This window comes from Onychomys torridus, chromosome 13 (genome assembly GCF_903995425.1).
Source record: "Onychomys torridus chromosome 13, mOncTor1.1, whole genome shotgun sequence".
Lineage (NCBI taxonomy): Eukaryota > Metazoa > Chordata > Mammalia > Rodentia > Cricetidae > Onychomys > Onychomys torridus.
In genome coordinates this window covers 34434050-34447781 of record NC_050455.1, presented here as the reverse complement: position 1 = coordinate 34447781, position 13732 = coordinate 34434050, and the positions used below count along the sequence as shown (strand labels likewise).

The 13732-nt window shown below is 38.0% G+C and overlaps 1 protein-coding gene across 5 annotated transcripts in view; it reads right to left on the bottom strand.

Annotated features, from left to right (window-relative positions):
- The window catches only part of Kcnn2 (potassium calcium-activated channel subfamily N member 2), a 386123-nt gene that overhangs the window by 256171 nt on the left and 116220 nt on the right, over nucleotides 1-13732 (bottom strand). For all 5 annotated transcript variants that reach the window (XM_036204421.1, XM_036204423.1, XM_036204422.1 and 2 more), the window contains exon 2: nucleotides 8-93. The gene's annotated coding sequence lies outside the window, so the exon portion shown is untranslated. The remainder of the gene's footprint in view (nucleotides 1-7; nucleotides 94-13732) is intronic.

Sequence of the window (13732 nt, the reverse complement as noted above, 5' to 3'; positions counted from 1 at the left end):
TACTCACCACTATTGCTTACAGGCCACTCCATTGCTTGGATGCCCCTTTTCCCTTGTTGGAGTCCATCCTCTTGTAATTCTCTCCGCAAGAATCTGTAAGAAGAAGAATCCATTAGTATTTGTCTAAACTTTGTAAATTTTATCTTTACTCTAAATGATTATTTGCTGTGGTGCACAGACACAGACTGAATTCTTATTTTTCAGAATTTATGAACATATCCTATTACCTTCTAATATGCATGTTCAATGTAGAAAACTTATAGCCCACTTAATTATCACATTCCAGGGGATCTTTAGAATGAATTCCCGTTAAATTATCTACTTTTAACCAACAGTCGCTCTACACACAATTTTGAATTCTTGTCTTGCACAAAGAGATGTGGCTAAGAGTGAGTGAGAGTGAGGGCTAAAAGTTGGGCCACTGGCCACTCAGCCAACTGGTGGAATTAAAGGACAATTGTCAGAAGGTATTGTTTTGGATTTCATATCAAAGTGCTAGACAAAGGAGAGAAGGCACTGTGTGTGTTCCGCATTCAGTTTTTTCTTATTTCTCCTATTCACCATCTGGATCACTGGTTCAAATCAGCTGAGCATCCTCGGTTGTCAGCAATTACAGAGCCCCGTGCTAACATCCATGATCTTCAGCAACATCCCATCCCAAGTGTCAACACACATGCAATCTTCTCTTTAAGACCAAAGATGAAAAAAAGCAAGAGCTGTTGTCTTTATATTTCAAAAAATTTAAAGTCCAAGCTTGAAATTATTTTTTCTAATGTTGATCTGATGAAAAAGATTAAAAAATATATACTGGTTGAAGAAAATTTCTCACTAAATTAAAAATATTTTAAAACCATAAAGTAAAGAATCTCTTTTGAGTTCATCAGACTAGATGCAACATATTTTAATAAAGCAAGTGAGCTTATATTAGATTTGGGGAGGGGTATAAGGAACGGCTGCATTTGTCCCAAGGATAGTTTGGATAACAGACCAGTTAATTTAAGAAAATGCTATAAATTTTAGGTAGTAGAGACCTAGAAATTACCTATTTTCTAATGCTATTGTGAGTATTAAGAATTCTTGGTTTAGGAAGGCAAGGATGTTCAAGGACAAATTCACATGTTCTAATAGAAAGCTGCAAAAAGTGCTTCTGAGAATATTTACAAAGCTAGCCCCCAAATGATGTGAAGGCCACATGTGACTTTCAGTTGATGATGAGGAAAACATATCAATTCTTACCACCTTGTCTCCTTACAGAGGCAAGGGTTCTGGAGGTAAGGAATGCAGAAATACACTATGAAAATGTTAATGTGCAGAGGAATGACTCACTGTGACCGGAGGCTTGACTTAGTGTCTTGGGTTTGCAGTTGACTCCCAGATTTCACTGTAGCAATGAGACTGGACTGATTTGCAAAGCGTGGAGGGAAGAAGGGTCTCCCTGCCTTAGTCAAGTATATTCACCCATAACCATGCTGAGAGTTCTGTTACTGTGCATAAGGGATTGTTTCATAGGAGAGAAAAGTAAATCTACCTTAACATTCTTTATTTGGTAATCAATTTCTTTCTCCCAAGTGAGTATAACGTTCATTTCCACTTCAAAATCACCTTTAAGAATTTTTGACTTACTCATGGTGATACTGAAGATAAAAAGGGACCATGGTTTCTATACTGAGTCTTGGTTCCTGATTACAGATGTCAAACATATATTCCAATAGAAATAAAAGTCTTAAGCTACCTCCCTGCCTTTCTATTGAGTATAAACCGTAAAGCAAGTCTTGTTGAAGATGGAAATGCTTCTTTACCTCTATCCCAGTGACACCCTTGGCAGAGCAAAGCCTTTATGGCAGTCATGTAGCCCAGCTCTTGGTTATGTGGCAGTGATAAGTAAATGCTCCTCTGATCTTGGTTCCAAATGAGTAATGTGTACTGTATTATACACTTGGAACCAAATCCACCATCTGTTTCTTTTTACCAAAACCATGTGGCTGTAACATGAAAGGCAGCTATTTGCCGGCATTGCTGAATTACTCTTTTTGATTAACATTGAGGATGCATTGAAAATTTTCCCTCAGAGAAAGTCTGTATTGCTCTTTGTTTGTTTGTTTTGTTTTTGTTTTTGTTCTTGAGGTATTGGAAAATTGGAAACTACTCAGGTTGGGGTGTCACAATATCCAAGTTACATATGCCATTAATCTGTTCTCATTATCTCAATCTCGTAAAGCAGTCAACTCAGCATGAGGCATAGCTAGAAAGAGCACAGTGGTGGGTCGAGGAGGAAGCTATGGGGGTCGAGAGCATCCTCCCTTTCTTCTCCAGTCACCAGAACTGTCTGTCCCTTACCTCCACCAACTTCCTCTTTTTTGCTGTCAACTTCCTGCACCAAACTCACTTGAAATTCCTACACTTTTCTGGTGGGTTTACCTAATGCCAAGAACACAAAATCTTTCCAGTTGGAGCAGAATCTAGCCTCGTTACCAGGTTATCATTATATGTTTGTTTTAAAAATAATATTATTATCTGAAGCAGGGTGGCTCCCAAGACAAATACATCAACTACTTTTATAAATAAAACTTTAGTGGGACATAACCACATTCATCCTTTATCCTGAGTGTCTGGCTACATTCCTGCCATAATGGCTGATTTGAGTAACTGCAAAAGACACTGTATGTCATACAAAATTTCAAGTGTTTAGTAATTATCCTTTTTAGGATGTGTTTATTAGGCTGCAGTCAATGCTCCCCACACTGTATGTTTGGGGCTTTCTTTCTCTTATTTTCTGTGTGACCTTTCCACTGCTCTGCTTTCTCATCTGTAAATTGAGGATAGAAATAGAACTGGTCTCAGGGAGTTCTTGTAAGGATGACGTGAGGAAATGCAATTGAAGCACTTAGCATTGAGTCTGGGCAAACACTCAATAGACAGCAATGTTAGAGCATGACATCTTATTTGACGCTGGTGGCATTAACTCTTATGACGCAGCTCAGGATAGAGGACATGTGGAGCTCAATCCATATATGTCACTACTTGTGGTATTTTAAGCAAGTTATTCTTCTCTGATTTTTCTCTCCATAATGGGAATAATGAAAACTATTGTAGAGACCAAAAAATTGTTAAGGTGTTTATGAAGACCACTGACAAGAAAACATGGAAAATATCAGGTTCAATATCAGAGCAGCAGCTTCCCAATTGCTAGAGGTAAAAAGAAATAAACCCTCACAATATTTTAAAGTAAATGGATTTTTAAAACAGAATTGTGTACTTAGGTAAATGATCAGCTAAGTGTGAGATTAAATAATGACCTTTAGGGAATGAAAATGACTAAATTACAAAATAACCCCAAACCTCCCATAAATTGTCAACCTCCCTTGGCATGTGCTGAATAAGAAAACTTGAAGTAAACCATGACCAAGAGAGCATTATGGTATCTGGGAGGATTCTGAGAGGTGAATTTTGGGGTGGGGTATTTACTCATCTGGGATTCCCTCATTAAGTCAAGAACCAATGGGATAAATTTAACAAAATGTAAAGATAATTTCTATAACAAGGCTTAGTGAGAAATTTGATTAACCAAGGGAAAAGTCCATCGATTTCAGGATATTTTCAAAGGGGATCTAGAAACAATCAAAACTGGTTTCAAAGCAAGTGCACAGTAGGACAAGAAGCAAGTGGAGCTCAAGAGAATAGTGACACTTAGGGAGCAAGGAGAGGTAGAGAAAACAGTGAAGCAGATACAGCCAAACTAGCAAGGATACCCAGATTAGGGAAGTGTGAAACAGCATGGTCAGGAACTCTATAGCAAGTGGAGGTAAGCTTCCAAAAGACAAGGGTGTCAGAGGTCTTAGAGTGGCTTAGGCAAGAGGAGGCGCCATGAAACAAAGAGACTGGAGATGATTATGAGAGACCATGAAAAGACGTTGAGAGATCCTGCAACCTCTTGGAGTGAAAAGCCAATAAAGAAAGCAACATTCCATCCAGACAGACATGTACTAGGAAGAGCACTCAGAGTCAGGCACTGTGCTGAGAGTTGAAATTGAACACTTGTGACTATACAAGAGATGCTTTCCTTTGTGGGAGTTTGAGTCTGGCTTCCAACAAGATGACCCGGGAGCTTAGAAAGGGTTATGATGGTTGAATTTCCCTCCTAAGATATGATTCCATTGGCTCTGAAGATTGGGATTTATTGTGATTGTTGTTTGTCTGAATTTAGTTTTTATTTAACATTCAACATAGCAAGGATCTCTATTCTCCCACATCTCCATCTCCTTGCTCACATTCCCAGTTTGTAGCTCACATTCCCAGCAAGTTTCTAAATGCATCTCATGTCATTCAGATGCACAGCCAAGGCCACTGCTATAGAAAATGGGTGGATTGGTCTACATAGTTCAGAGTCATATAGTTGACCTGGCCTTCATTACCATCTTAGCACATCTAGGGAAACTTTAAGAATATTAACAAACAATAGCTTCTATTCACTGTGTGAAATAAAGGCTCAAATCATCACTAAGAATAAATGGAAGGTGGTTTGAGCAAAGGTCCAGAGTCTCAACTGATTAGCCCAGTGCTACAAGCTGGAGTGGACATTGATAGATTGTCAATCAACTTAGATGACTCAGATGATGTTGGGAACCTAGAAATTGTAGCAGCACTGGTTTGGGTGTATTTTTGGTTTTGTTGGCGTATAAAAGAAATGTATAGATTTATCTGACCCAGAAGATTGTGGATTTATTCCTTTTTGTGACCTAATCCTGGAGTCTATGTTATGATCTTAGTAATACCAATCTGTATAGATCCATTCAGCAGCATAAAAGACGTAGAACCCAGCCTCCTGGCTTCCCATTGTGATATGAAGGTATGATTTGTACTTTCTATAGGGCAGTCTCTTCTGGGCTTTTTGTAGATTTAAGTCCCCTGTGATTGAGATGGGCTTTTAGTTCACTGAATTTGCTATCACTTTGAGTCTCTGTGATAAACATCGCCATTCTGCTCCATGTACCTTTTATTCTGTAAAGGGCTGGGGCTAGGACAAATTTAGCAGACTGGGTATAGTGGAGAGATGAAGATCATTTTAAAAAAAGAGCCTAACATTGTCTTTACAAAAACTACCCTCAAGGGGTGTATGCAGGCAGATTTAATGTGCCACAAAGTCATTCTGGGACAGACACAGGGTGTTAGGACATTTCTGATTCCCTGTCTTTCAAGGACAAGAAAAACTTATAATGATTTTAGAACAGAGTGGAGGATGATGCCCCCAAGCAAGACATGTGATGAAAATAATTAGGAAGCTGCCAGCAAGCAAGTCTCCACAGAGAATTTAGAGGCTTCCCTGTAATGATCATATGAAAGAAAGTTAGCCAACAGTGCACGACAGAAGAAAACACACAGACTGTGAACAGAATAGCAGAGTTTTCTGTTCTTTTCTCCACAAATGAGGAGGCTGGGTCCTAGGGGTCAGTAAGACCCTGCCTGAGGCTGTACATGCTTCTCTTCTTTTTTCTTTTTGAAATTATACTAGAATTACAGCGTTTCCCCTCTTCCCTTTCTCCTTCTAAACATGTTCTCTTCCTTGCTCCCTTTCCACTTCACAGCCTCTTTATTCATTAATGGTCAGTTCTGTATAGGTTAGAGAGCAGTTCTCATAAAAGGGACCCACAGTCCTGACTTTAACAGAGTAGACACAGCAGTGACCACAACCCCCGCCCCAGCTCCTCTCAAGGAAAGAGTAGCTCCCATCAACTACAGAGAGATCATCCACTGTGAATATCCATGATGTCCATTTGAACAAAAGGAAGGATCAAATGAAGAATGAAGTTAAAAATCACACTATGAGTGAGCTGGATGAGTTCCATGTATGGGATTCTAAAAGTGAGAAATCTACAAAAGAAAAGAAATAGATGGATGTCAGTCAACAGAAAAGCATTTGTTGAGCCTATGCAAGGCCCTGGATTTATTCCCTGAGAGAAGGAAGAAAAGAAAGTGATCCATCACCAGGGAACCACTATGCTAGGTTGAGGAGCTATTGCAATGGTCTGGACAGCCTAAAGAAGGTGATGATGAGAAGTAAAGGGATATCTATGAAAAATGCAAAGGAATGATGAATGGCCTGAGATGGCACTAAGAATTAGGAAAAGAAACAAAGTTAAACTGAGGTATAAAATGGGACTCTGAACTCTAAGATACTGCAAGTTGACAGTGTCATGGACAGATAGCATACATTTGAGAGTCACTATTGGGCTGAGGAGATGGTTCAGTCAATAAAGTGCTTGCCTGGTAAGCATGAAGGTCCCTCTCAGCCTCAGAATCCACGGGAAAAAATACTGGACATGCAGGTGTGCACTTGTATACACAGCAGTAGGGAAGCACCGGGCAGTGAGCCTTGCCTCATCAATGATCCCCAGCTCAGTGAGAGACTGTTTCAAAAAGCAAGATGGATGGCTCCTGAGGTTGTCCTGTAACCACATGTATGTACATACAAGCACCTCATACATGCACCTACACACACACACACACACACACACACACACACACACACACATACACACACATGTATTATTAGAGAAATATGGTTCTAAGCATGAAATGTAGATGTTTTAACACAGAAATGGGAATAAAGGGAAGACTGCAGATCAAAAGCTGATCCTAGGAGAAGGAGAATGTCATACATTTAGAAATGTAAGTTTGTGTTCTTGGAACTCAAGAGTTGATACCACAGAAGCAGAGAAAGTTGGGTTTGGAGGGTCAGAAAAAATATTTAGGATGTTCCCATTTTGGGATAAATCCGGTTGAACTTTGAGCATTGTTTCATTTGATAAAAATAAAAATTCAAATAGGAAGTTTTTTTTTTAAAAGATTATAATACAAGAAGAACAAAGCATGAAGGCAGGTCACTATGATTATCAAAGTGATATCAAGGCTTTTGAAAGTCAGACTTGATTGGAGCTATGGAGAAGTTACTGGAACTAGCCATGTTGTGCATTTCATCACTTTAAATACCCTCTTTGTTAATTTTAACAGAATGAGTTTATTTCACCCCCGGTCCAATCTGATTGTAATAAGATGGAGATGTCTTTAAAAAGGAATCATTGACATAATTTTAAAAGAACTATCAGAGTTAATATTTATGGTTTTTAATGTACCACTGAGAGCATATAGGGTGTGGGCATCTTAAATGGAGATTAAATGTTTGAAAAACAGTACTGTTGCCATATAAGAGACTATGCTGTCCTTAGGGAAAATTCAATATATATCCACTCCATTTAAATTTAACTAACCTCCACTGGCAAATTTGGGGATTTTCTTCTCGGAACATGCGCTGAAAGGACTCTATGCTAATCTCTGCTGTTTAACTGGATATTATTTCATTTACATTTGCTCTCATCCCCATTGCTCCTTATTCCACATCTAGTGACCAAAGCTCATTTTATAAATTCAGACATTTCTGTAGGTTGTTTAATATTGTATAGTATGCAATTAGATCACAACCTAATGCATAGGAATAATACAAAAATAAATAAATAAACAAACTTGTAACGTACAAATGACTGCAACTAATAAATAAATCAGATTACTTAACAACAATTGAAGGTCATTCCAGTCTGCTGTAAAACAGTGTATCAAATCTAAAAATATCAGTATTGTTCTTATGCATGGGATTTAAGTTTATTTGTAAATAAGTTTTATGATGTTCAAAGTTGGAACATTAAGCTGACATATGTATCCTTTTATCTCTTGGTGTCACACAGCTACCAGAGTTAGTTATTGTAATTGTGAACAAAAATAGACTGCAATTGACCACACAAAGGCATGACCCACTGAATTAAAAATAACAAATGCTGAAAAATCGTCTCAATGTTATTGGTTTAATGTGTTCTTGCAGCTATCGTTTGGCTAGCTGGGTGGAAGCTATGTCCTCAGTTCTCATTAGGCAAGCATTTGGGATATTGTCTGCAAACTGAGTCTTGGATGCTAGAATGGCTGCATGTGACCTTATCTCCTACTGAATTTTGGAAATTATATTAATAAGGATATGGGACATTGTGCTGCCATAATAAATTGACCCCAAATCTCAGTGGATTAATGCCACAAATATGTTTTCCTCACTCTGTCTAAAATTAGCCTGGCTGGAGTTTTGCTTCACAAAGTCACTGAGGATTTGGGAGCTTCTATCGTAATGCAGCGCTATCACTCAAAAGTAAAAGCAAAGACCAGTCACTACAGAGTATGTTAGGAATGTGTTCATAACAGGAATCCAGACTTAAAGGCCCTCAGTGTCATCACTTGCACCTCAGTATGTTTGGCAAGGGAATCTAGGAGTCCCAGGAAGAGGAAAATGCAGGTGAGCAGCTAGTACCATATCTTTGTCAGGATTACTCTCCCTGGGAAACAGAAAGTCGAAGCTGAGAAACTCCTCAGATGTCAAGGTAGGAAATGTGTCTGAGTTTGGAAAAAAAAGCACTCAGATTTTCGGGCTCTGCATCTGCACACTTAAAACTGTATGTGAGTTTATGGGGAGAAGAACATCAAGACCCTTGGATATTATCCTGTCACGTAAGAAAGGTTGGTTTGAGATAGTGAGCTTCACCATGTTCTATGAATTAAGTTACATTGAGAGCAAAAGAGAGCTCACATTAAAACATATCTAGGCACTAAATGCAAACAAACAAAGAAATAAACAAAGAAAAAACCAACCCTTCGGCTTTTCCTCCTTTCTTTACTCACTGTTCAGAGCACCCAGCACCCACAAAATAGCCTTAAATAGCAAGGAAAGAGGCAATAGTCTTCTATCCTTTAAAACTAGAATTCTTCTATTAAAAATATTCCAAGGGTTGGGGATTTCACTCAGTAGTAGAGTGCTTGTTTAGCAAGCACAAGGCTCTGGGTTCAGTCCTCAGCTCTGGGGGGCGGAGGCGGGGGGGGGGGGGGGGGGGGAGATTCCAAATTTGGGAGCTGGTAAGAGTCCTTTGAAAATAAACACAAGAGGAGAAGAATGTCTTTTTCCTTGTTGGATGTATAGCATCTGATATTTGTTTTTAAGGCTAGCCATAAATTACTGTAGTGTTTGTAAACTTAGGATCCTTCTGTATTTTGAGGTCGAAGCTGGATATCATAAGAAATATGGATATCACCAAGAAAATGAGAAGACACTATAGAAGTCTCAGGAAGAAGGAAGAGGTTGTTCCTTTTTCTCTTGGTTTGGTTTCTACCCCAGTCACTATGCCTGCTGCCTTTATATGGGGATGGGAACAATGCTGTATTGAAATACATTGGAGAAAGGAACTACCTAGGAAACTGCTTTAATTTAGGAGATTATGAAATGTTTGACACTCTTTCTTTCTTCAAGGCTTTATTAGCCTGGCCATTAATTGACTCTCATGATATGAAAGAAACCCAATGTCTATTGAAATCAATTACATCATGTAAATGATTTTCTTTGTAACATGAATTACATGAGGATCATAAAGGTCATGAATACTAGAGGGAAATATAATCGGTTAATTACAGTTCAAAAGTTATACACCTTTATCTAAATTGAGAGTGATTCCTTAACTATAGCCCTTCAAGATCAGAAACAAAGATAAAATTTAAGCCCTATACTTGGTCTTAGTACCTTGGTAATAACATATGTTACATGCATACCAAAGAGTGTGATGGTGGAAGGAGGAAGATCAGAAGTTCAAGGCCAGCTTAGGCTACAGTTACTAGAAACTGATTCTTTAAAAGATCTATAAATACATCTTTCACCTTAAGACACTAGAAAAATAAGCAAACAAAACAGAATGAAGATGACAATAAGGATTAGAGTAGCAGAAAATAAAATTAAAAAATAACAATTTATCAACAAATACTGAATATACCAATAACTCAGAGATTGTCTCTTTGAAAAGATCAACAAAAATCAATGAGTTTTTGGTAGAATGACAAAATGGGAAGAGGGAAGTAGATTCAGGTTACGAAAGAGGAGTGAAGGCAGGATGTTGCTACCTACCTAGCAGGAACTGAAAAGAATCCAAGGGAATATAATAATAATAATAATAATAATAATAATAATAATAATAATAAGAAGAAGAAGAAGAAGAAGAAGAAAAACTGTGAACCAACAAAGAAGATGTTAGTCCAAAATGGATAAACTGAGTGATAAGATTTCCAAATATTGTCAGAAAAAAATGAGAAAATATTAATAAGTCAACAGTGAATATAAAGGCCGAGTTAGTAATTTTAAAACTTTCTTCAATGAAAATATAGGTGCAGTTGACCCAATGATGAATTCTACTAAAAGCTCAAAAAAGGATTAATTCCAATCCTTTGCAAATCCTTTAAAATATATAGAATGGTAAGTGATGCATGGTGCCTTTACTAAAATAGACCACATATTGGGACATGAAGCATCTTCACAAATACAGGAAAATTGAAATAATTCCCTGTTCCTAATCTAACTATAAGGGAATAAAACTAGATAACAACAATAGAAGTCATAGAAAATACACACAGTCATGAAGATTAAAGAACAAAGTACTAAATAATGAATGAAAGAAATAAAAAAGATATTAAAACTTCCTAAAGTTGAATGAAGAAGAAAACACAACATATAGAAATATATGAAAACAGTCTTAAAGGGAAAGTTCATATGTAGTTTTAGGTGTCTAAATGAAAAAAATCAAAGAGAATGCAATTAAGCAACTTCATGATGAACCCTAAAGCCTTGGAAGAAAGGGAACAAACAACACCCTAAAGCAGTGGACAGGGTGAAATGAGCAAGATCAGAGCAGAAACTGATGAAATAAAAATTAAAGCTAAATGTCAAGAATCACTGAAATGAAGAGTTAGTTTTATGAAAGATTAGCATGGTTGACAAATCCTTATCCAAATTAAGCAAAGGAAAGAGAAGATCCCAATTTACAAAATTAGAGATGCAAGAAGAGATATTACAAAGAAATCAAAGAAATCTAGAGGATAAGGATGTAGTATGAATCTTAAAAGACTTATTAATAAAAACAAACCTGGAGCCACCTATTGAGGTGAATGCTGAATGATCAGAGAAACAGAACAAGTCACATCCAACCTCACCTTGCCAATTCCTCAGCTGATCTTGTTTCTGCAGACTGAAAGTCTCTGAGTCCTCATCTGAATGGATCTCAGCTGACTGATGCTAAAAGCTTAAAAAGACTCTAGTTCCTGGTTCTCACGCCTTATATACCTTTCTGCTTCCTGCCATCACTTCCTGGAATTAAAGGCATGTGTCACCATGCCTGGCTGTTTCCAGTGTGCCTTTGAACTCACAGAAATCCGGATGGATCTCTGCGTCGGGAATACTAGGATTAAAGGCGTGTGTGCCACCATTTTTCTGGCCTCTGTATCTAATGGCTGTTCTGTTCTCTGACCCCAGATAAGTTTATTAGGGTGCATAACATATTGGGGGACACAATATCTCACCACATAAGGACATACCTCAAAAGCTTTTATTCCAGGGACTGGGGAGACAACTGGATGATTAAGAGAAGAATAACAAAAGCATCCAGTTCAATACAGTATTGGAGCCTTAGCTAGAGTAATAAGACAAAAGGAAGATATGAAGGAGATGCAAGTGGAAGGGAAGAAGTCAAATCATTCTCATGTGCAGATAAGATTCTATACCAGGAGTTCTCAACCTCTTGGTCTCCACCCCTCTAGGGGCATTGAACAACCCTTTACAGGGGTCACATATCAGATACCTTGAATATCAGATATTATGTTGTGATTTGATAGCAAAATTACAATTATGAAAAAGCAATGAAAAATTTTGTGGTTGAGGAATTGTATTAAAGGGTCACAGCATCAAGAAGACTGAGAACCACTGCTTTAGAGGATAAAATCATTTGGACAGAATAAAAAAGTATGAAGAATAAAACACTTTAGATCAGTGGTTCTCAATCTTCCTAATGCTGCAATCCTTTAATACAGTTCCTCATTTTGTGGTGACCCCCAACCATAAAATTATTTTTGTTGCTCAGCCTGCTTTCTTCTAGAACCCAGGACCACCAGGCCAGGGATACCACCACCCACAATGGGCTGCCTCCCCCCAATCAATCACTAATTAAGAAAATGCCTGACAGCCAGGGCTTATGGAGACATTTTCTCAATTGAGGTTCTCTCCTTTCAGATGGCTCTAGCTGGAGTCAAGTAGACCGGAAACTAGCCGACACACCATTCGTGGGTGTATATTCAAAGGGCTCTATTTGCTCACCTATGTTCATTGTTGCTGGATTCACAACAGCCCGGAAATGGAAAGAGCCAGATATCCATCAATAGATAAATGGAGAGTGAAAATGTGATTCATGTATACAATAGAATATCATTCAGTTGTAAACAGAAATGAAATCATGAAATTTGCAGGTAAATGAATGGAGCTGAAAATAATCATTCTGAGTGAGATAACCCAGGCATGGAAAGGCAAATGCAGATTGTTTTCTTCCATATGTGGATGCTAGCTTTGAATTTTTACATAAGTGGATTTAAATTGGAGTACCATCGAAGCCAGGTAACTACTAAGGGGTATTTGGTTGGGCACTTTAAGGAAGGGAGGTTAGAACCCAGGTGTCATGAAAAGGGTAAAGGCATAAGAAGGGTTAAGTGGGGTGGGAGATGGAGGACAGTGTAGATGAGAGGGTATGGAGAGAAATAACTGACACTAAGACTTCCAACACACCACATGGAAACCTACTACTGTAGACGCTTCTTAAGATCGATGGGGGAGGATCTGATCAAAACACATTTTATATGTCTGAAATTCTCAAGAAATAAAAAGTCATGGTACAGAATACTTATCAACTCATTGCATGTTGTATTATATATCTTTGGGAGTGCCTGGCTAGTGAGGTCTCATAAACACCAAACATTACAAATTATTGTCAATGCTCTTGGATATACTCCAGAATTTGATGGTAAGATCCTATTTTTGAAGTCACCACATAATATAATCACCCCAGAACATGGAAAAATTCAAGGTAATACTCATCTGAAAGCTTCATCCCTACTGACTAGCTTTTCATAGTGCTAGAAGTTTCTATGCAAGGTATCGTGGAAATAGATTAAAGTCTTAGGCAGCTGTGAATCCTGTGAGTGACAAAATATGCTCACTTGTGCTATAATGCTATGAATGTTAATATAACAAACTACTTTTAGATTAGATTTAAGACCTGCTTAATAAGGTAAAGAATTGGCATGCCTGGCACTATTAATGGAGCTAAGAACGCATGGATGGCAAGGTAGGTAATAGGACCCAGGAGAGAACCTACTACCACTCTGCTAAATGAACATAGTATTAAACTGTCCCAGATTTTTCTATATATCCATGTTGTAATACATCTCTCAATACTCATCAGAGAAACCACTTTTTGCAGTAGAAAATTATTTATGCAGAGACTCACACTGACCAACTTGTAGAGAACAAGAGATTGGGGAGTGTTCAGCCCTAATCAGAACATCTATATCATATCTCTAACTCCCCAGAGTTGATATTGTTGCATAAAAAGAAAGAGAAAGACTGCAGGATCCAGAGTTAGTGGATGACTGCAGTAAAATCACCTTTTCCAAACACCACAAGGCAGTTGTACACATGAGCTCACTATGACTATGACTGCATGCACAATACCCATGTATGATTAAGCTAGACAAAATGATTTTTGAAATGTCAGGATGGATAAGGAGACTCCTGAAGTGCTACCTGTGGCTGTGGAGCCAGTGGCAATTGATGGCTGCTAGG